At 43.9% G+C, this 24,230-nt stretch overlaps 1 pseudogene; it reads right to left on the bottom strand.

Annotated features, from left to right (window-relative positions):
* Nucleotides 1-191: 191 nt before the first annotated feature.
* LOC141141128 (taste receptor type 2 member 13-like) lies at nt 192-23,978 on the bottom strand (annotated as a pseudogene).
* Nucleotides 23,979-24,230: the final 252 nt, after the last annotated feature.

Genomic DNA, 24,230 nt, shown 5'->3' with positions numbered 1-24,230 from the left:
TTCCAATTCAATTTAACAAATTCATAAAAAAATGTTGTATAAGATTTTTCTTGCTGCATTTAAAAGAAAACATCACAACAACAATTATAAATGATTATAAATTAGTAAATTATTTATAAATAAGTTTACTGCTATTTCCCATCTGCTTATTATGAATATAATTATAACAAAAGTCCTCATCTTTCCTTCAATCACAAAGGGGTCTCCTGCTCCGGCCCTCTAGAGCGAGATCCAGGAGTGTTTCTGTTGAACAAGTAGTCAGTTCCACAATGGACAATTCTGAAGAACTGATTTCTTCGTTTTGTTTAGGGATGAGCCGATAACCCCCCGGTTCGGTTCGCACCAGAACCTGTGAACGGACCGAAAATTCGCACGAACATTAGAACCCCGTTGACGTCTATGGGACTCGAACGTTCGAAATCAAAAGTGCTCATTTTAAAGGCTAATTTGCATGGTATTGTTCTAAAAAGGGTTTGGGGACCCGGGTCCTACCCCAGGGGACTTGTATCGATGCAAAAAAAACTTTTAAAAACGGACGTTTTTTCGGGAGCAGTGATTTTAATGATGCTTAAAGAAAAAAAAAAAAAAGGTGAAATATTCCTTTAAATATCGTACCTGGGGTGTGTCTATAGTGTGCCTATAAAGTGGCGCATGTTTCCCGTGTTTAGAACAGTCCCTGCACAAAATGTCATTTTTAAAGGAAAAAATCTCATTTAAAACTGCTTGCGGGTTTAATGTAATGTCGGGTCCTGGCAATATGGATGAAAATCAGTGAGACAAACGGCATGGGTACCCCCCAGACCATTACCAGGCCCTTTGGATGTTGTATGGATATTAAGGGGAACCCTGCACCCAAATTAAAATAAGGAAAGGTGTGGGGCCACCAGGCCCTATATACTCTGAACAGCAGTATACAGGTGGTGCAAACAAGACAGGGACTGTAGGTTTGTTGTTAAGTAGAATCTGTTTGTAATTTTTAACGGGTACATTTTTAACGTGTTTAGCTCCAGCCAAAAAATCTTTTTTAAGCTTTTTGGAAAACATAGGGAAGGGTTATCACCCCTGTGACATTTGTTTTGCTGTCTTTCCTCCTCTTCAGAAGATTTCACCTCACTTTTTGTCCCAATGACAAATGTTTTTTGAAAATTTGGGTTTTTTTGTGGAACAAGGATTGGAAAGCATCAGTGGAAAGGAGCAATGTTTTTCCCATATTAACTCTTACAGGAGAGAATTTCCCTTCCTAGGGGTAGATTTCATCTCACTTCCTGTTGTCTCCTTCCGTTTGCAAGTAGGAGTCGTTTGTAAGTTAGATGTTTGAAAGTAGGGGCCTGACCTATATACTCAGCAGAAATTTGGGCGTTAGGTGTTGTTGTGGCCACAACACTGTAAGCCCTCACAGGGCCCTGCTGCGAAATATTAGATCAAGAATTGTAATTACATGCTCCTGTTGAACAAGGGCAGAAAAATTGGGCCTTTGGTGGTGGTGGTGGTGCTGGTGCCACAACACTGTAAGTCCTCACTCGCTCTTGGTGGGTGCAGAAATGGGCCCTGCTGTGAAATATTAGATCAAGAATTGTAATTACATGCCCCTGTTGAACAAGGGCAGAAAAATTGGGCCTTTGGTGGTGGTGGTGCCACAACACTGTAGGTCCTCACTCGCTCTTGGTGGGTGCAGAAATGGGCCCTGCTGTGAAATATTAGATCAAGAATTGTAATTACATGCCCCTGTTGAACAGGGGCTGAAAAATTAGGCCTTAGGCACTGGTGCTGGTGCCACAACACTGCAACCCCTCACAGATACTCTAGTTGGAATGCAGAAATGAGCCCTGCTGCAAAGTATTGCATCAAAAATTGTAATAACACGCCCCTGTTAAACAGGGGCTGAAAAATTGGGCCTTAGGCACTGGTGCTGGTGCCACAACACTGCAACCCCTCACAGATACTCTAGTTGGAACGCAGAAATGAGCCCTGCTGCAAAGTATTGCATCAAAAATTGTAATTACATGCCCCTGTTAAACAGGGGCTGAAAAATTGGGCCTTAGGCACTGGTGGTGGCGCCCAGAATCAAAAATGTTCTTACAAGCTATCAGCGTGATGATTGAGGAGGAAGAGGATAATTACTCAGGGATAGTCACTCAGCATCAGCATAGGCAGTCTTTGAAGGGATCTGAGATTTCAAAAAAAATTATTCGGTTACATCAGCATCAGGTGCTTGGTAGCTGGTGGTGATCCAAGACTGATTCATTTTTATGAAGGTCAGTCGATCGACCGAGTCGGTGAACAGACGCACCCTGTGATCGGTTACAAAGCCTCCAGCAGCACTGAATGTGCGTTCTGAAAGAACGCTGGACGCAGGACAGGCCAGTAGCTCAATTGCATACTATGCAAGCTCTGGCCAGTGATCCATCCTCAAGACCCAGTAACCCAGAGGATTTTCGGTGGGAAAGGTGTCCAAGTCAGATCTTGCCCCTAGGTATTCCTGCACCATGTAAAACAGACGCTGGCGATGGTTGCTGGAACCGATCATACCTTGGGGCTGCGGACCAAAAAATTGTCTGAACGCATCGGTCAGACGGCCACCTTCTCCACCGCTCCTTCTTTGACTGACCGAAGCCTCAGAACACGTTGTCCAGAAACAGGAGTTTGTAATCTCCCAGTCTCTGGGAACGCATTGCACAGACCTTTCTGCAAGGCCTCCTGAAGATGTTTCATCCTCTGCTCCCTCTGCGATGGCAAGATAAGGTCCGCAACCTTACCCTTGTAACGTGGATCAAGGAGGGTTGCCAGCCAGTATTGGTCTTTCCCCTTGATACCACGAATACGAGGATCCTTACGCAGGCTTTGCAGGATCAGGGAGGCCATGCAGCGTAGGTTTGCTGAGGCATTCGGTCCGGAGTCCTCTGGGATACTAAGGACGACATGGTCCGCAGCCACCTCCTCCCAGCCACGTACAAGTCCATGTGTTTCTTGAGACTGATCCCTTAAAGACTGCTGCTGATGCTGAGTGCCAGGCTCCACCTCCATACTGACACAATCTTCCTCCTCCTCCTCCTCCTCCTCCTCCTCTTCCTGTGTGATCAGCGGGCACGCAGGAACACTGTCTGGATAAAGGGGGCCTTGAGAGCTAAGGAAGTCCTCCTCTTCCTGCCTCTGTTCTGCCTCAAGTGCCCTGTCCATTATTCCACGCAGCGTGTGCTCCAACAGGTGGACAAGGGGGACAGTGTCACTGATGCATGCACTGTCACTGCTCACCCTCCTCGTGGCCTCCTCAAATGGTGACAGGACAGTGCATGCATCCCTGATCATGGCCCACTGGCGTGGGGAAAAAAAAACAAGCTCCCCTGACCCTGTCCTGGTGCCATAGTCGCACAGGTACTCATTGATGGCCCTCTGCTGCGTGTGCAGCCGCTGCAGCATGGGCAACGTTGAGTTCCACCTGGTGGGCATGTCACAGATTAGGCGGTTCTTGGGCAGGTTAAACTCCTTTTGGAGGTCCGTCAGCCGAGCACTGGCATTATATGACCGGCAGGAATGCACACAGACTTTCCTGGCCTGCCTCAGAACATCCTGTAAGCCCGGGTACCTGCCCAAGAACCGCTGCACCACCAAGTTAAGGACGTGAGCCAAACAGGGCACATGGGTCATTTGTCCCTTTCGGAGGGCAGAGAGGAGGTTGGTGCCATTGTCACAAACCACCATTCCTGCCTTAAGTTGGCGTGGCGTCAACCACCTCTGAACCTTCCCCTGCAGAGCTGACAGAACCTCTGCCCCATTGTGGCTCCTGTCCCACAAGCACACCAGCTCAAGCACTGCATGGCATCTTTTGGCCTGCATACTTGCGTAGCCCCTTGATTGGCTACGGAGCACCGCTGGTTCCGAGGACAAAGCACAGGAAGAGGCCATGGAGGAAGAAGAAGAGGAGGGGGTGGAGGAGAGAGGTGTGTCACAATCATTAGCATTTTGGAGGCGTGGTGGTGGAACAACATCCAACACTACTGCACCTTGTCCTGCATCCTTCCCAGCTGCCAGCAGAGTCACCAAATGCGCCGTGAAACTTAGGTAACATCCCTGTCCATGCCTGCTGGACCATGAGTCAGCGGTAATATGCACCTTACCGCTGACCGCCCTGTCCAGCGAGGCATGGACATTGCCTTCCACATGCCGGTAGAGAGCTGAAATCGCCTTCCGTGAGAAAAAGTGGCATTTGGGTACCTGCCACTGAGGAACCGCACATTCCACACGGAAGGGGGCAGAGTCTACCAACTGAAAAGGCAGCAGTTGAAGTGCTAGCAATTTTGCCAAGCTAGCATTCAACCGCTGGGCATGTGGATGGCTGGGAGCAAACTTCTTTCGGCGGTGCAGCAGCTGGGGCAGGGAAATTTCCCTGGTACAATCTGACGTCGGTGTACCAAAAGCAGATTGCCCACAAGTACTTGGCTGTGACAAACCTAATTCTACACCTTCATTCCTCTCAGTGCAGGTCTCAGAGAGGACTGAAGGTATGGTGGGGTTGGAGATCTCAGCTGATGAGGAGCAAGGAGAGGTCCTCTTTGTTCTTTGGTGTGGGTCTTTTAGATACGCTTGCTAACGAACTGCATGGCAGGTCAACATATGTCTGGTTAAGCATGTGTTACCCAAGCGGGAGATGTTTTGGCCACGCGAGATACGCTTGAGACATATGTTGCAAATAGCAGCGGTGCGATCTGATCCACTCATCTCAAAAAAGGCCCACACCAAAGAACTTTTTGAATAACGCGCAGAGACTGTAGCGCCCTGCACATGTGGAGCTTTGGGGTGTGATGCAGTCAAGGTGCTGCCCTTAGGCTGGCCCCTGGAGGGCATCCTGCCTCGTTGGTGATGTGCCGCCTCCTCCTCTCTCCTATCAGGCACCCACGTTGAGTCAGTGACCTCATCATCCCCTCCCTCCTCATCACTGGAGCAAACCTGGCAGTATGCTGCAGCAGGGGGAGCATGACTGCCAGATTGCTGTCCTTCTTGGGCACCCCCTCTGTCTGTGCTCACGTTACTGCCTTCATCGAGCTCAGTATCATCATCAGAGCCTTCCAAACGCTGGGCATCCTCCTGGAGCATGTACCCAACACTGTGGTCAAACAGTTTGAGGGACTCTTCAGGAGGACATGGTGGGGCTAGGGAAGGAGTCACTGATGACATTGAGCCAAGGGAAGAGGCCGCTGCTTTGCCAGACAAAGTACCCTGGGCATGGGTGAGAGAGGATGAGGAGGATGAGGACGGCTTGGTCATCCACTCGACCAAGTCTTCCACATGTTGCGGCTCAACACGGCCAGCTGCCGAAAAAAAGGCCAAGCGTGTCACACGGCCATGTGCTGATGAGGATGCACCGTCTCCACGACCAGCACCAGACACGACCAGCTTGCCCTCTCTTATTGGCTTGTGACTGTCTGCCTCTCCTTCTTGGCCTTCCAGACATACTAATGGCCTGTAGCTGCACTAAGCTGGGATATATATATATATATATATATATACTGATACTGCAGCTAGCAAAATCAACTGCCTGCCTGTAGTATGAGAACACTACCAACCTTCTACAGGTAGCTTTAGCTGAACACTGTGCAGAGCTCGCAAAAAACTAACTTGTAGCTTTTTTAGCTGCCTGCGTAGTGATAGGATCAGGAAAACACCACCAACCTTCTACAGGTAGCTTTAGCTGAACACTGTGCAGAGCTCGCAAAAAAATAACTTGTAGGTTTAGCTGGACACTGTGAGGAGGATGCACCACACTAACTTGTAGGTTTAGCTGAACACTGTGAGCAGGACGCACTGCACTAACTTGTAGGTTTAGCTGAACACTGTGAGGTGGATGCACCGCACTAACTTGTAGTTTTAGCTGAACACTGTGAGGTGGACGCACCACACTAACTTGTAGTTTTAGCTGAACACTGTGAGCAGGACGCACAGCACTAACTTGTAGTTTTAGCTGTACACTGTGAGCAGGACGCACCGCACTAACTTGTAGGTTTAGCTGAACACTGTGAGGTAGACGCACTGCACTAACTTGTAGTTTTAGCTGAACACTGTGAGGTGGATGCACCAGACTAACTGGTAGTTTTAGCTGAACACTGTGAGCAGGACGCACAGCACTAACTAGTAGTTTTAGCTGAACACTGTGAGCAGGACGCACCCCACTAACTTGTAGGTTTAGCTGAACACTGTGAGGTGGACACACCCCACTAACTTGTAGTTTTAGCTGAACACTGTGAGCAGGACGCACTGCACTAACTGTAAATAGTCTAGCTGCCTGACTGTGGTACTAATAGGATCAAAAGAACACCAGCAATTTTCTTCAGGTAGCTGTAAATACTGTAACAAGACAAGCCTGCCTGTCAGTAAGAAGATAACAGGAACGGATCTAGCTGAACACTGTGAGCAGGATGCACAGCACTAACTTGTAGCTTTAGCTGAACACTGTGCAGAGGTCTCACTACACTAACTTGTAGGTTTAGCTGAACACTGTGAGCAGGACGCACAGCACTAACTTGTAGTTTTAGCTGAACACTGTGAGCAGGACGCACCGTACTAACTTCTAGGTTTAGCTGAACACTGTGAGGTGGACGCACCGCACTAACTTGTAGTTTTAGCTGAACACTGTGAGCAAGACGCATTGCACTACCTTCTAGGTTTAGCTGAACACTGTGAGGTGGACGTACCCCACTAACTTGTAGTTTTAGCTGAACACTGAGCAGAACGCACTGCACTAACTGTAAATAGTCTAGCTGCCTGACTGTGGTACTAATAGGATCAAAAGAACACCAGCAATTTTCTTCAGGTAGCTGTAAATACTGTAACAAGACAAGCCTGCCTGTCAGTAAGAAGATAACAGGAACGGATCTAGCTGAACACTGTGAGCAGGACGCACCGCACTAACTTGTAGGTTTAGCTGAACACTGTGAGGTGGACGCACCACACTAACTTGTAGTTTTAGCTGAACACTGTGAGCAGGACGCACTGCACTAACTGTAAATAGTCTAGCTGCCTGACTGTGGTACTAATAGGATCAAAAGAACACCAGCAATTTTCTTCAGGTAGCTGTAAATACTGTAACAAGACAAGCCTGCCTGTCAGTAAGAAGATAACAGGAACGGATCTAGCTGAACACTGTGAGCAGGACGCACAGCACTAACTTGTAGTTTTAGCTGAACACTGTGAGCAGGACGCACCGCACTAACTTCTAGGTTTAGCTGAACACTGTGAGGTGGACGCACCGCACTAACTTGTAGTTTTAGCTGAACACTGTGAGCAAGACGCATTGCACTACCTTCTAGGTTTAGCTGAACACTGTGAGGTGGACGTACCCCACTAACTTGTAGTTTTAGCTGAACACTGTGAGCAGAACGCACTGCACTAACTGTAAATAGTCTAGCTGCCTGACTGTGGTACTAATAGGATCAAAAGAACACCAGCAATTTTCTTCAGGTAGCTGTAAATACTGTAAATACTATATAGTGTGGGGTGTGTGCTAAATCCCCTGAGCCATAATTGGCCAAAGCCTCCTAGGCTTTGGCCAATTACGGCTCTCTGTTCAGACGGCGCTGTGATTGGCCAAGCATGCGGGTCATAGTGCATGCTTGGCCAATCATCAGCCAGCAATGCACTGCGATGCCGCAGTGAATTATGGGCCGTGACGCGCCACACGAATTTGGCGCGAACGGCCCATATCGTTCGCAATTCGGCGAACAGGCGAACAGACGATGTTCGAGTCGAACATGGGTTCGACTCGAACACGAAGCTCATCCCTAGTTTTGTTGCTACATAAATGAGCAAAATAGAGTGTAGAGCTGGAAAAACGTTTGTTATAAAATACCACCAAAACACTCCCAATAATCTCATATACATGTGCAATACATTTAATATAATATACAAACCACAGGCCAGAAAAGAGAAAACAGTAAATGTTATAGTCCTACAATAGGTGTCTGCATGTCCATGATTGTTCAGTCTGCTTGTGTGAAGACCAAGCAAAATGATAAGTAAAACCGAAGTTATGAAGGACATAAGAAGGGGTAAAACATTCCACAATGATTTAAAATAGTCCAACATCTCTCTCTGTTGCATTATGTCTGAAGTGTAAGCTCACATTGAATTTCTAAAGAAAACATGAAAAATGAGCAAACCATTCATTGATGTATGTCCTAAAGACAAAATGAAAGTGGCAATAATCAGGTAGATGATCCTCTTTGACATGATGACCTTTAGCCTTAAGATAAACACATTGTGAGAGGTGGATATCTTGAAGTAGAAGAAGATGGAGAGTAGGGCCGATAACCAGATGTTGGAAAAGGTTAAGGATTCCAAAGCACAAAAAATAAATATAGAAAATATTATAGTTATCTTTGAAAAGTATATATAAACTTAAAATTGTGCGCTAGCATAAATATATCATATATAGTGAAATTAAATCTGCATCTAAAAAGCTTCTTGGAAGAATACCAGAAGCTGTAGTGTATATTTAAAATAAACCACAGTGCAGCAAGATAACAAATTACAAGTTATGACACATCTCCGTGAGGGGAAAAATATGAAAAAAAGAGTGAAAAATTCAAAAGTACAATTGGAATCCAAATCGCTTGAAGAACGCCACATTCAGTTCATGAAAAACAGAATCGCAAGAAAAGGTGTGTGAAGAAAATAAGCCGTTCCTTTGGATTCCGCCAGTCTGTACACACAGTCAGTGTACAGACTGGCGGAATCCATAGACAGTGACATGTGAGAGTCCCGCCGCGGTGTTCTGTGTAATGTGTTTCTCACCCAGGAGGTGGACAGGAAGGAGCTCGTAAAGCTGGAAAGAAACGAGTCTCCCTCCTGATGCTGAAGCAGAGATAACATCTTTGAGTGGGTGGCGCTCGTGAGCAGGACCGGGACATCGATATCCATCTGTCCCTGTAGAGGGCTATATCTGCAAGCCCGTATGACCTCGCTACATAGGGGGTCCAACAAGTTTGGTAAGAGTACATCCATTACTACTCTTCCGCAACTATGGGTGGCTTGGAAGTATTCCTACATCTTTCACCTTTCCACCTTGATGCGATATACCAAAGGAACGGCTTATTTTCTTCACACACCTTTTCTTGCGATTCTGTTTTTCATGAACTGAATGTGGCGTTCTTCAAGCGATTTGGATTCCAATTGTACTTTTGAATTTTTCACTCTTTTTTTCATATTTTTTCCCTCACGGAGATGTGTCATAACTTGTAATTTGTTATCTTGCTGCACTGTGGTTTATTTTAAATATACACTACAGCTTCTGGTATTCTTCCAAGAAGCTTTTTAGATGCAGATTTAATTTCACTATGTATGATATATTTATGCTAGCGCACGATTTTAAGTTTATATATGGTTTTTACACTTTATTGATATTTGAAGTATTTTGTTGCAGCTGCACCTTGCATTTCAAACATTTCATTTTATTTGCTGTTTTTGCTCATTAGCGCAGGTTTTTCTTACAAAATCTTTGAAAAGTAAGCAAATAAAAATAAGTTCAACAGGAATGCAGCATGAAAGAAGATCCTTGATATCCCAATAGAGGTGATAATTTTGTCAGCACCTGTTATTTATCTTCCCTTCATCCAGTCAATGATATTAACAGTCACAATAAATGATTGTATCACCAGACCTGCTAACACTAATATTACAAGCAAGGCAAATGGAAACGAATATTGTTCTAGAATCTCATAATATATTTTTTTCAGTGGAATTTGCCATGTTTGTATTCACCTACAAGAGCTATATGGATATAGTTAATAGACGTACTCTGATAAAACATAACTTCTTAAAAACTATGATGCAAATGGTAATGCAAACACCTTGGCTGTACCAATGGATATACAAATTCACAAAGATGAGAGTGAGCATGATACTCCTGGATGTGGTTATATGATAATGCGAGAACATCGGATGGAAAAAATGAACTTGTATAGTTTAAGCAAATACATTTTTTAAGATACCAGAAACTGTTTTTTTGCAAGCACAAAGAATATTTATAACCTTAATTTTATTGAAAGTTTTTAGGAAATAGAAATTACAAACATTCCAATAAGACGATAGAACATTATCCATTTTTGTCATTAGAAGGTTGGATACATGCTTATGTAGCGCTGGTAGATTTGCGATCTACCATCTGATAGGTAAATTTAGTAAATTGCTCGTTAGGGGAGTTGGATTTGCCTCTGTTCCAGCTTGGCTGATGTTGCATGTGTTTCCATACTGGGCTGGTGGGTGTCGTTGTTACTATCGGCTAGTGTTGGAAAGGCAGCGTGTCAAAGCTTTTGGATTCTGGGAGAGGGTATTTATGGGACAGACGCCATGTTTTAGGTTCGTTTTACAGCCACCTGATGGCCCTCCTGGCCGACAGGTATGCATTAGCGTGCTACCTCGTGGTCCTCCGTTCTGGAGGCCCGCGGCGCTGTGGCGCATGGGTGGGCCCAGAAGCTTGTCTGGGGCCTACCACAGCAGCCGAGGAATGGTCCTGAGCTGTCTATCCAGAGTGAAGAAGCTGGACAACTGAGGAGATCCCAGGGGAGGACCAGTCATGGAAGGATCATGCAGAGTGCTGGTCTGGAGAGGGGCCTGGTGACTCGGTTGGAGGACGTATCCTAAAGTGACTTTACAGCATAGTTTTGCCGGGTTTGGCTTAAAGGTTCAAGCACTGTGACTGACATTCACCGCAAAACCAATACATCCTGTGGCAGAGGATCGTACGGGTTCATCCTAAGCAAGTCTGTGGCAGAGACTTTTGTTCGTGCTATGTACTGGCTGCTAGGCAAGTGAGAGAGGCCTATCCAGGCGAGCAAAGAGTGTGTCCCACAAGGGGAGCGCATTCTACTGTAATATTCAACTCTAAAGGACATTTGTCAAGAATCCTACAGAGAGGTATTTGAGCTTTCCTGCAGTTTCCCTTCTGCCTCTTTCCTGCTACTTCCTTCGTTAATTGTTCAATAAAGCATTGAAAACGTACTCAAGTGTTGGTGCTTGTATCGTCCGGAGGTAAACTCAACAGAACCCTAGACCCGGTGCCGGTGAAACAGAGGGAAGGAGAGTGAAGGTAACAAGCCCGCTTAAACCAGCAGCTCCGCCGAGAGTTATTGCTACACTTGTATAACACAATATATTCAATGCAGACAGTGTAAGTAGAGTATAATAAAACTGTATTGACAGTGGTTATAAATATGTCCACAACAAACCGAAGGTATTGGTCATGTCACCAATATAGCTGGACACACCTTTTGGGAGCAAATGCCGGGTGGGGGCATAGTCAATAAACGCAGTTAAGTATGGTACTTTCTTTTACCAAGAGTTTGTTGTGGTTTTGAAATGATTTCTTTTAATTTAAATAGGGTTTTATTAGTTCAAAAATAAGAGCAGAAGATACAGGGTACAAAGGCTATATCAGATAGAGGGATGGCAATCATCCCAGATATGGAGTTGCAAACAGATACCAAAGCATTACCATCTTGGTAGATACACATCGTGGATGTTACCCATGTTAGTATATACAGACTATAAGGTAGTGTTAGGGTCTCCATGATTATCGCCAACAGGGAAGGCATCAAAGACCAGATAGGAGGGGTGGAAGTAGGGGGTCGAAGATAAGTAGAAGAGTGGTGAATATAGAAGATGCCTAGTAACCAACTTTGAGATTTAGGAATCGATTAGTGATGCAAAAATCCGGATATAAATTTACAAGGGGGCGGGGGGGGGGGGTAGGTATTCACATCTGGCTCTCTTTGGTCTAAACAGTAGCGGGGATTATTTCCAGTGGTCAAAGGTAGTCAGAGAGGAGTGCTACTCCAGTTATGTGAGCTTGATACTTCTGGGGTGGGCCAGCCATGGAGCCCACTGTCTGTGGAACTTCTCTCCCGCTAGGCGAGATTTGGAGAAGAGATATTCCATGTGACAGTACTCATTTAAAGCAGAGATGAGAGAGGAGATAGTTGGTGGAAGTGGGTATTTCCAGGACACGGCTATTTGTATACATGCTGCAATTAAGATATGCTGTATGATTGGTATGTAGGCTGTGGGCCAGGGGAGAGAGTCTAGGCCAAAGAGAGACATTTGTGGGGTCAGTTGTCTGGTAATGTATGTCATGTCCGCGATTAAGGCAGATAATGTCTTCCAAAAGGGGGCTAGGAGAGGGCAGTTCCACCAGATATGAAGGATGTCCCCAATAGCATCACATTACCTCCAGCATTTCGGAGAGCAGGATGGGAAAATGCATGCTAGTCTGTCCGGCGTGTAGTACCATTTGTGGAAAATTTTCATGAGGGTTTCCCAGTGGGATATATTTTTAGATAAGGTAGCAGGAAGCGAAGTGCATGGTACCACGCCTCTGGAGAGAAGGAAGTTTGTAGCTTTGATTCCCAGTATAGCATGCTGGTGGATTTACTTCTGGCTGTGGGTCTAGATAGAATGTTGTAGATGAAGGAGATTCCCTTGGTCTTGGTGCATACTTTTGTAAAATAAAAGCAGGCCTTTAGGGATTGTTTCTAAGAAGGTGGGCACTGAAGAGAGGATATGACGAATCCTGAGAAAGATGTAAAAGTCTTTATTGGGCAGACTGTAAGTCGTTGATAGTTGTTGGAAATTTTTGAGGCTCTATTGGTGAAAAAGGTCCCCTATAGTATAGATTAGAGATGAGCCAAACACCCCCCATTCGGTTTGCGCCAGAACTTGCGAACAGGCAAATAATGTGTGCGAACATGCAAACACCGTTAAAGTCTATGGGACACAAACGTGAAAAATCAAGTGCTAATTTTAAAGGCTTATATTAGAGAAAGTTGCGCTTAATGAGCATTAACTATATACACCAAGTTTGACAAAGTGAATAAATGGATAAAAATTATAAAGTCAATAACTCATATGTGAAATACAATTGATAAATATATACGTCTCTAAAAATATGAGTGTAATAAAGTGCCAAGTGAGCGTCTCTCTTTCTCTGTGAAATTAAAGTGGTTGTAACGGTTCGATTTTTTTTTCTAAAATAACAAACATGTTATACTTACCTCCAATGTGCAGTTCATTTTGCAAAGAGTGGCCCCAATCCTGCTGTTGTGGGGTCCCACGGCGGCTGTCTCGGCTCCTCCCCCCTCTGGGAAGCACTCTCCTGGGGGGGTTAGCTTCTGGGCGCGCTCCCGAGTCCTGTATCCGGCGTCCATAAGCGACGACTACAGGACTTGGGCACGCCCCCCGGCTCTCACATCATTGGAATTGATTGACAGCAGCGCGAGCCAATGGCTGCGTTGCTATCAATCTATCCAATGAAGAGCCAAAAACAAGCGAGAAGACCGGGCCGACATCAAGCGCATTCTCGAAGCAGAACTTTCGAGGGCTCAGGTAAGTAAATGGGGGGGCTGGGGGCCTGCAATCGCTGAATGTTTTTTCACCTTAAAGCATAGGAGGCATTAAGGTGAAAAAACATGAACCTTTACAACCCCTTTAGGAAATAAGGTGCTGCAGGGTTCACACTTATAGCGAATCCAGCAGGATGAAATATTCCAGGGCTTGCACCACCACCAAAAGGGGATTGAGAACTCCGTGTGAAGGAAATTCAGTAAGTGAGGACTCTTACTGGAAAGCGTGGACCTCCTATATTAGCGAGGTCAGAAGCGCCTGCAGAAATAGCCCTCTGTAGGGTCTGGAGATGTATCCTGTCCGCAGGACTCACTGACGTTTGGATGTGATTCTTCCTAACACACCTCCAACTTCTCCTCTTCCCCAGTCAGGTACACCTGATTTCCTGGAAGATCTCATCCACTCTTGGAGAGACATCTGCGAGAGGCTATATTAAGGAGAACCCTGTACCAAAATATAAAAAAAAATTGCGTGGGGGTCCCCCCAAAATCCCTTCAGGTCTGGTATGGATTTTAAGGGGAACTCCGTGCCAAAATTAAAAATAAAATGGCGACCCCCCCCCCCAAAATCCATACCAGACGGCCCCCCTCCTGAACCATACCAGGTTACATGCCCTCAAAATAGGGAGTACATTGTACCCCTACATATTCACCAAAAAAAGTGTCAAAAAAGAGAAAAATTACAGGAGACAGTTTGGGACAAGTCCTTTATTAACGTCAGAGGGGGGCGTGGTCACCCATTTACATCACCGGCTCTCAACTATATAACAGCTGTCATCGCAAAAAGCCTGCAGTTGCGGGATGCCTGCCATGGAGGCGGAATTTTTCCTTTTTTTTTTTTTTTTTGGGTCGTCGGACACTGTGATCGAAGATGGATGGACATTGCAGGACATTTTTTTTTTAATAAAGGACTTGTCCCAAACTGTCTACTGTCATTTTTTTTTGACACTTTTTTGGTGAATGGGTAGGGGTACAATGTACCCGATACCTATTCACATAGGGGGAGCAGGGATCTGGGGGTCTCCTTGTTAAAGGGGGCTTCCATATTTCGATAAGCCCCCCGCCTGCAGACCCCTACAACCACCGGGCAAGGATTGTGGAATGTTGAGGGCATGTGGCCTGGTATGGTTCAGGAGGGCGGCGCTCTTGCCCCCCCTTTTCCTGTGGTCTGCCAGGTTTCATGCTCGGATAAGGGTCAGGTATGGATTTTTTTATCTTGGCGCAGGGTTCCCCTTAATATCCATACCAGACCTGAAGGGTCCGGTATGTATTTTAGGGGGGACCCCCACGCAATTTTTTTAAAATTTTGTTGCGCGTTTCCCCTTAATATCCATACCATGCCCAAAGGGCCTGGTAATGGACTGGGGGGGACCCATGTCATTTTTTCAATGATTTTTATCTATATTACCGGGACCCGGTAATACATTACAGCTGCTAGCAGTTTTAAATGACATTTTTTCCTTTGCAAATGTAATTTTGCTGCTCTCATTCATAAAACTATGTACGGCCGATATGTAAGCAGCCTAACATAGTGTGGGGCATGGACTCAGCCCCCTGAGCCATGATTGGCCAAAGGCACCCTAGAAAACATCCCCTAGGGACACACTTAACCCTTTAATCACCCCTGGTGTTAACTCCTTCCCTACCAGTGTCATTAGTACAGTGACAGTGCATGTTTTTAGCACTGATTACTGTAGTAATGTCACTGGTTCCCAAAAAAGCGTCAAAAATGTCAGTTAGGTATCCAATCTGTCTGCCGTAATGTCACATTCCCGCTAAAAATCGCTGATCGCCGCCATTACATAAAATTAAATAAATAAAAATGCTATAAATCTATTCCCTAGATTGTAGACTATTTAACTTTTGCGCATACCAATTAATATACGCTTATTGGGGTTTTTTTTTTTACCAAAAATGTAGCAGAATACATATTGGCCTAATTTGATGAAGAAATTTGAGTTTTTACAATTTTTTATTGGATGAGTTTTATAGCAGAAAGTAAAAAATATTGGGGTTGATTTACCTGGCTCGAAGTTTCCGTTCTAATTCATCCCAAAGGTATTCTATCGGGGTGAGGTGCAAGCCAGTAAAGTTCCTCCATCCCAAACTCACTCATCCATACTGTAATGCCAAAATTGCCACTATATTTCCCATATTGAACTCTGTCTGCTTTTAGGTGATCCCTGAAAACTAATCTTATCAGAGAAGCCTATTCTGCTTCTGCTTAACAACTGAATTTTTACCCACTGTATCAACTTTTCCCTCACAGTTTTACCATTTCTATCACTTGCTTCCCATTTTATATTCTAAGCCTTCATGAGCAGAACCCTCCTATACCTTTTGTCTTGAATTGTATTGTAACTGTACTGTCTTTCTTTACAGTATATTGTTAAGTGCTGTGCAAACTGTTGGTTACTTTATAAATCTTGTATAATAATGATAATATTAATATCATATAATGACATCAGTATCGGAATCACCCACCAACTGATATATTGATTTATGTCACTGAATACAACATTAAGCGCTTGCCGACCGCCGCACACAGATGTACATCGGCAGAATTGCACAGGCAGGCAAATGGGCGTACAGGTACGTCTCTTTAAATTTGCCACCTTTCGGGCACGCTTCTCCATGCATGATGCTGGGGCTATGACAGGAGTAGCTCTGGACAAGGAGGCAGAATAAGCCACTCTGGCATCTGTGGTGGACTGAACACTAGTCTCTGCTTGGGTGATAGTGGATGAGGAGGATGAGGATGGTTTAATAAGCCAGTCCACCCCCTCCTCTGCATGCTTTGGTTGAAAAGCACAGGCAACATCACTAAACAGAGGAAATGGTGCCCTGCCTGAGGGAACATCTGCCTCTCCTTGTTGGCCTCCCAGACATGATGGGGGGGGGCTTATTACAGAAATATAACAGAGATGGGGAAATGTGTACTTGGACACACTGTAATCAATGGAAAATGGTGTTTGGTGCATTTTAACTTGAGTACTTACTACACAGACACACCCCACTGACACTACAATATACTGCAGTAAAACTGCACTAATGCACATCAATATATTGCAGAAAAAGTGCACTAACACTTCAATATATTGCAGTAAAAAGTGCATTGACGCACTTCAATATAATGCAGTAAAAGTGCACTAATACACTTCAATATATTGCAGTAAAAGTGCACCAATATACTTCAATATATTGCAGTAAAAGTGCACTAATGCTTTTCATTATACTGCAGTAAAAGTGCACTAACACACTTCAATATACTGCAGTAAAAATGCAATAACGCAATTTAATATATTGCACTAAGAGTGCACTAACACACTTCAATATATTGCAGTAAAAGTGCACTGACACACTTCAATATACTGTAGTAAAAGTGCACTAATACACTTTAATATACTGCGGTAAAAGTGCCCTGACACTCTACACTGACACACTTCAATATACTGCAGTAAACATGCCCTGACACACTAAACTGACACTAAAGTAAAAATGAATGGTCGCACTACACTCACGCTGCACTATCACTATTATTCACACAACACTGACACTCTACATTCACAACAGAATCACAATAACACTTTAACTCGCTAGTGGCAGTGAGCAGAGCCCTGTTCTATTTATCTCTACTCCAATATCACACAAATGGCTTCAAATGGCTGCACTGAGAAGGAACTTTCTCCAACCATGGCTCTGATAGTGTTCTGTGCCCTGATTGGGCAAAGCCTTCAATGATTCAGCCAATCAGGGCTTCTAATGCACTGTGTGGCACGCAGTGCATTGTGGTGAGTTTGGCAGGCTGAACAAATGGCCGAACACCCCAACAATTCAGGTGTTCACCAAACGGGCGAACAACCAATGTTCGGGCTGAACTCATGCCTGGGCCAAACCGTTCGCCGAACACTATTCACAAATTACCTTATTCATGAACAGGCACATTTGCTAGCATGAAAAATTAAGATGTGCTTTCATTCCGTACTTGCTTCAGAGCATGCGTTGTTTTCGGTACATCGGAACAGCAAACAGACGATAGGAATTGGTTACGTCTGAAAAATTTAGAACATGTACCATTTCTAGGGCCGTCAGAATTTTTAACGTAAAAAGTCAGATGGGGCATACACACGATCAGAATATACGATGAAAAGCACCCGTCGGACTTTTTCTGTCGGACATTCCGCTCGTGTGTATAGGGCATTACAGGTTTTCTTCTAAGATTGCCCTGTATTTGGTTCCATCTACAGTCAGGTCCATAAATATCGGGACACCGACACAATTCTAATCTTTTTGGCTCTATACACCACCACAATGGATTTGAAATGAAACAAACAAGATCTGCTTTAACTGCAGACTTTCAGCTTTAATTTGAGGGTATTTACATCCAAATCAGGTGAATGGTGTAGGAATTACACCAGTTTGTATATGTGCCTCCCACTTTTTAAGGGACCAAAAGTAATGGGACAATTGGCTGCTCAGCTGTTCCATGGCCAGGTGTGTGTTATTCCCTCATGATTCCATTTACAAGGAGCAGATAAAAGGTCCAGAGTTCATTTCAAGTGTGTTATTTGCATTTGGAATCTGTTGCTGTCAATTCTCAATATGAGATCCAAAGAGCTGTCACTATCAGTGAAGCAAGCCATCATTAGGCTGAAAAAACAAAACAAACCCATCAGAGAGAAAGCAAAAACATTAGGTGTAGCCAAATCAACTGTTTGGAACATCTTTAAAAAGAAAGAATGCACTGGTGAGCTCAGCACCACCAAAAGACCCGGAATACCACGGAAAACCACTGTGGTGGATGACCGAAGACCAGAGTGATGGAAAGAGAAGAGTATGGAGAAGGAAAGGAACTGCTCATGATCCAAAGTATACCACCTCATCAGTGAAGCATGGTGGTGGTAGTGTCATGGCATGGGCATGTATGGCTGCCATTGAAACTGGTTCTCTTGTATTTATTGATGATGTGACTGCTGACAAAAACAGCAGAATGAATTCTGAAGTTTCGGGCAATATTATCTGCTCATATTCAGCAAAATGCTTCAGAACTCATTGGACGGTGCTTCACAGTGCAGATGGACAATGACCCGAAGCATACTGCGAAAGCAACCAAAGGGTTTTTTAAGGGAAAGAAGTGGAATGTTATGCAATGGCCAAGTCAATCACCTGACCTGAATCCGATTGAGCATGCATTTCACTTGCTGAAGACAAAACTGAAGGGAAAATGCCCCAAGAACAAGCAGGAACTGAAGACAGTTGCAGTAGAGGCCTGGCAGAGCATCACCAGGGATGAAACCCAGCGTCTGGTGATGTCTATGCGTTCCAGACTTCAGGCTGTATTTGACTCCAAAGGAATTGCAACCAAGTATTAAAAAGTGAAAGTTCGATGGATAATTGTTAACCTGTCCCATTACTTTTGGTCCCTTAAAAAGTGGGAGGCACATATACAAACTGTTGTAATTCCCACACCGCTGATTTGGATGTAAATACCCTCAAATTAAAGCTGAAAGTCTGCAGTTAAAGCACATCATGTTTGTTTCATTTCAAATCCATTGTGGTGATGTATAGAGCCAAAAAGATTAGAATTATGTCGATGTCCCAATATTTATGGACCTGACTGTATCTTCCCATCAACTCTGACCAGCTTCCCTGTCCCTGGTGCATCCCCACAACATGATGCTGCTACGTGTTTCACAGTGGGGATGGTGTGTTCAGGGGGATGTGCAGTGTTAGTTATCTGCCACACGTAGCGTTTTGATTTTAGGCCAAAAGGTTCAATTTTGGTCTCATCTGACCAAAGCATCTTTTTCCACATGTGTCCCCCACATGGCTTCTCGCAATCATCTTATGGCTTTCTTCCAACAATGGCTTTCTTCTTGCCACTCTTCCATAAAGGCCAGATTTGTGGAATGCATGACTAATAGTTGTCCCGTGGACAGATTCTCCCACCTGAGCTGTGGATCTCTGCAGCTCCTCCAGAGTTACCTTGGACCTTTTTGCTGCTTTTCTGATTAATGTTCTCCTTGCCCGGCCTGTCAGTTTAGGTGAGCAGTCATGTCTTGGTAGGTTTGCAGTTGTGCCATACTCTTTCCATTTTTGGGATGATGGATTAAACAGTGAGGTGTTCAAAGCTTGGGATATTTTTTATAACCTAACCCTGCGTTAAACTTTTCCACAACTTTATCCCAGACCTGTCTGGTGTGTTCCTTGGCCTTCATGATGCTGTTTGTTCACTAAGGTTCTCTAACACACCTCTGAGGGCTTCACAGAGCAGCTGTATTTATACTGAGATTAAATTACACACAGGTGGACTCTATTTACTAATTAGGTGACTTCTTAAGGGAATTGGTTCCATTAAATTTTAGTTAGTTTAGGGGTATCAGAGTAAAGGAGGCTGAATACAAATGTACACCATACTTTCCAGATATTTATTTGTAAAAAAATTGGAAAACCATTTATCATTTTCCTTCCACTTCACAATTATATGCCACTTTGTGTTGGTCTATCACATAAAATTCCAATAAAATTTACACTACAATTTCAAGGGGTATGAATACTTTTCGAAAGCACTGCATTTCTGACATTTGATGCTTACAAGTTAAAATCAGTAATTTTTGCTAGAATATTACTTAGAACCACCAAACTTATATATAAATATATATATATATATTAGCAGAGACCCAAGAGAATAAAATGGTGATCGTTGCAATATTTTATGTCACATTATATTTGCACAGCGGTCAAACGCAATTTTTTTCGTAAAAAACTTCAACAAATTAAAAAAAACGTAACAGTAAAGTTAGCCCAATTTTTTGTGTAGTGTGAAAGATGATGTTATGCCAAGTAAATAGATAACTAACATGTCATGCTTTAAAATTGCACACACTCGTGGAATGGCGACAAACAACGGAACTTAAAAATCTCCGTAAGTGACGTTTTAAAAAAATTAACGGTTACCCATTTAGGGTTACAGAGCAGTTCTTGTTCTAGAATTATTGCTCTCACTCTAATGATCGGAGCGATACCTCACAGTGTGGTATGAAAACTGTTTACATTTGTGGGCGCGACTTATGTATAAGTTTACTTCGGCGCGTGAGCACGGAGAGATGGGGCACTTTACATTTTTTTTCTTATTTATTTTATTTTATTTTTCTATTTTTACACTGCTCCTTTAAAAAAAAAAATTCTGATCACTTTTATTGCTATAACGAAGAATGTAAACATCCCTTACGACAGTAATGCCCCGTACACACGGTCGGACTTTGTTCGGACATTCCGACAACAAAATCCTAGGATTTTTTCCGACAGATGTTGGCTCAAACTTGTCTTGCATACACACGGTCACACAAAGTTGTCGGAAAATCCGATCGTTCTAAACGCGGTGACGTAAAACACGTACGTCGGGACTATAAACGGGGCAGTGGCCAATAGCTTTCATCTCTTTATTTATTCTGAGCATGCGTGGCACTTTGTCCGTCGGATTTGTGTACACACGATCGGAATTTCTGACAACGGATTTTGTTGTCGGAAAATTTTATCTCCTGCTCTCCAACTTTGTGTGTCGGAAAATCCGATGGAAAATGTCCGATGGAGCCCACACACGGTCGGAATTTCCGACAACACGCTCCGATCGGACATTTTCCATCGGAAAATCCGACCGTGTGTACGGGGCATTATAGGCATTGACAGGTACTCGTTATGGAGGGATCTGGGGTCTAAAAGACTGTACTTGAAAGTATTTAAAAAATGCAAAGATCGGCTTTTTTGAATACTTAGGATTTTTTTAAAATGACGCCGTTGGCTGCCAAGTAAACCAGAAGTGACGTTGAGACATCACTTCTAGGTTACTAGATCCAAGATCCGATCAAAGCCGATTCCAGCTTTGTTCAGGTCTTCGGCCAACCAGCGGACATGCTGGCTGGTCACTCGGGCTTCCTGCTGGGGAGGGAAGCCGGTGGAGGGGGGTAGAAGGGGGAGTCGTCCCCTCCCGCTGCTTGTGATAACAATCACGTGGCTGCTTAGCCTCATCGGTTGTTATCACAAGAAAGCCGACCATCGGCTCTAAAAAACAGTACTGGAGTGATGCCTGCAGCCATCACCCCAGTACAACCACTTGAAACAGAAGCAGAATGACCAACAGGTACGTGTTTTTGTGATTTTAAACCCTTCTAGGCGAAACATGTTAGAGAGAGGTGCTTTGCATGCTAATAATTAATAAAGGTATTTTTGTGAACTAATACTCGCCTATTTGTGTTTTCCTTCAAAAAGGACAGTTTGTTTGTGAGGAGGCAGGTACATTTCAAAAATACAATGTGAAATTAACAAGGAACACCAACACCAACCAACCTCCTTGAGATTAAAAAAGACAAGATAATAATGGTGTTGTGGTAACTTGACACACAAAACACACCCAAAACTATTCTGGAGATCACCAAAAAAAAAACAAACAAAAAAAAAACAGGATATCTGTATTTTAAAAAATACAACAAATAATACCAAAAAATAAATTTTAAAAAATCAAGAAATTTTCGGTAGATGTGACAAATCAAAATATTATATTCATGAAATCATGAGAAATAATAAAGAAATAAGTTTGTGAGAAGTCTGTGTGAATATGAGCAGCAAAACAACTTCATTCTTCTAGCATTATAAAGAAGAAAACACTGCAGCGTGACGAAAGTGCTGTATCCATTACGAACGCTAATTTTACCAGACCGAACAGTTCCGTCTCGGAATTTATTCTTAGCATGCATGGCACTTTGTGCATCGGAATTGGCCACACACAGTCGGAATTTACGCAAACGGATTTTGTTGTCAGAAAATTTTATAGCCTGCTCTCAAACTTTGTGTCAGGAAATTCCGATGGAGCCCACACACGGTCGGAATTTCCGACAACAAGCTCCGATCACACAATTTCCGTCAGAAAGTTTGATCGTGTTTACAGGGCATAATGGTGCTTGGAAAATATTTGTGAGGTATGTTCATTTTTGAGGAAATATCGCCATCTTGTGGCTTATTTGATTATGGTATGTAATAAACAATGAGTGCTGAGAGAAATTTTGTATTGTACTCACGCTTTGGTGCGGTTGTCAAGTTCATCCTGGCTTGTGTGGTAAATCATAGCAGACAGCTTTCACATGTGGCAGCTGAGAAGAAGTTTCTTGACCATTCGTTAGCTTTGTAGGTTCCAGCTGTGGAAACTTTTGAGAATGTCAAAAAGAGAACATAGGAACGAAAAAACCATAAAAGTAGTGTAACCATGTAACTTGTGTAAAAACAACATAGTCAAGGGGTGTTTCTAAAAAAAGACAGGGTGGGAAACAGAAATACCCATATGCAGCACTATGCTGCTCAAGTTAGGTGGGGGAAAAGTTCAAGCCTACAGGCTCTCCTGGTTAGTCCTCCAGGGAATTGTAAGAGGTGTATTACCCATTAAGTGTGCGATTTGGCGTTTTTATTGGTGACCTTTTTCCAGACAGGTTCCACGTGTTGCCTTGATCTATCAGTGATCAGGTCGTCTGATTGCTCAGGAAGGATCTTCTACTCTTCCAAGAGAGAAAGGTCTTTCTCCAGGGAGTCCACTGTGTGTGTGTGTGCGACCATCTTTCACAATTGACAGCTTGGTAGGGTATCCCCATCTATAGATGATTTTATGGTTTCTAAGCACTTTGGTAATGGTGTTTAAATTTTTCCTTTTTTGTAATGTATATTGGTACAAGTCCGCATAGAACTGTAAATTTTGATATTGTGCAGGGATTTGAACCTCTTTACGCATTATCATCAACAACTGCTCCTTTGCGTGCTAAAAATGGTGACGCAGGATTACATCCCTGGGCACCTGCTCTGATAGGTATGGCAGTTTAGACAAACAATGGATTCTATCAATAGTATTCTCTAGATCAGAGAGATCAGGGATGAGTGTTTTAAACAGTGAGCAGGCATAAGTGCGCAAGTCAGCTTGCTGGATTGATTCAGGGATCCCCCTTATTTTCATATTGTTCCTCCTATTTCTGTCCTCAATGTCTGCGAGCTTAGCCTTAATCCACTCTGTATCCCCCTCTCTTTCCTCATGTGAATCCACTAAATCATTAATGGTATTGGCGTATTCTCCCATCTTTTGCTCAATGTGCTCTACCCTGGATTCCACTGCTTGCATATCCTTGTTGAATTTGTGCATGCATTTCATCATATCAGATTGCAATGAGCTTCTCAGTGACAAAAGCATATCTTTCAAGACAGTGTCCACCGCAGGCTGGTCCCTGGTAGGGAAAGATTCAATAGAGTCAGGGAGCTCACGTGTATCATCCCCTGACTCAGTGACAGCAGGCTGGCTGTGTGATTGTATCTCTCTCCATCTGTCCTGAATTTTGCCTTAGCTGGGCTGCCCAAAACTGGGGAGGGAGAGTAATGCTGTGGGCTTTCAGGGGAGGCATTATTTTGGAGCTTCTTGTTCGATTTAGGCGGATTATTGCTTGTGTTAGCTACAGGGGTGGATGATGGTTGGGCCCCATCTTGCCTACCGTCATGTTGCTTCTGTGGATAGAAGTCTGTTAGGCACTGCGGCTTTCGCTGCTCCTTCCTCTTTCTGGACATGTTCCCGGGGTGGTCCGGAGGTAGGTCAGCTTGTGAGGTGGGTGAGAGCTTGTCCCGGTGGGTTGCTTTGTGCCGCTGAATCCCCGAACTTTACAGGAGCTCCGGTTTTATGCTGCCATCCGGCTTGGTCGCAAGCCACGTCCCCCCATGAACAGCAATTTTTAAGTCTTTCCACAGATTCTCAAATGATTTAGGTCTGGACTTTGACCGGGCCATTCTAACACATGAAAATGCTTTGATGTAAATCATTCC

This window comes from Aquarana catesbeiana, linkage group LG04, assembly GCF_042186555.1.
Source record: "Aquarana catesbeiana isolate 2022-GZ linkage group LG04, ASM4218655v1, whole genome shotgun sequence".
Lineage (NCBI taxonomy): Eukaryota > Metazoa > Chordata > Amphibia > Anura > Ranidae > Aquarana > Aquarana catesbeiana.
This window is presented reverse-complemented; position numbering and strand designations above follow the sequence as displayed.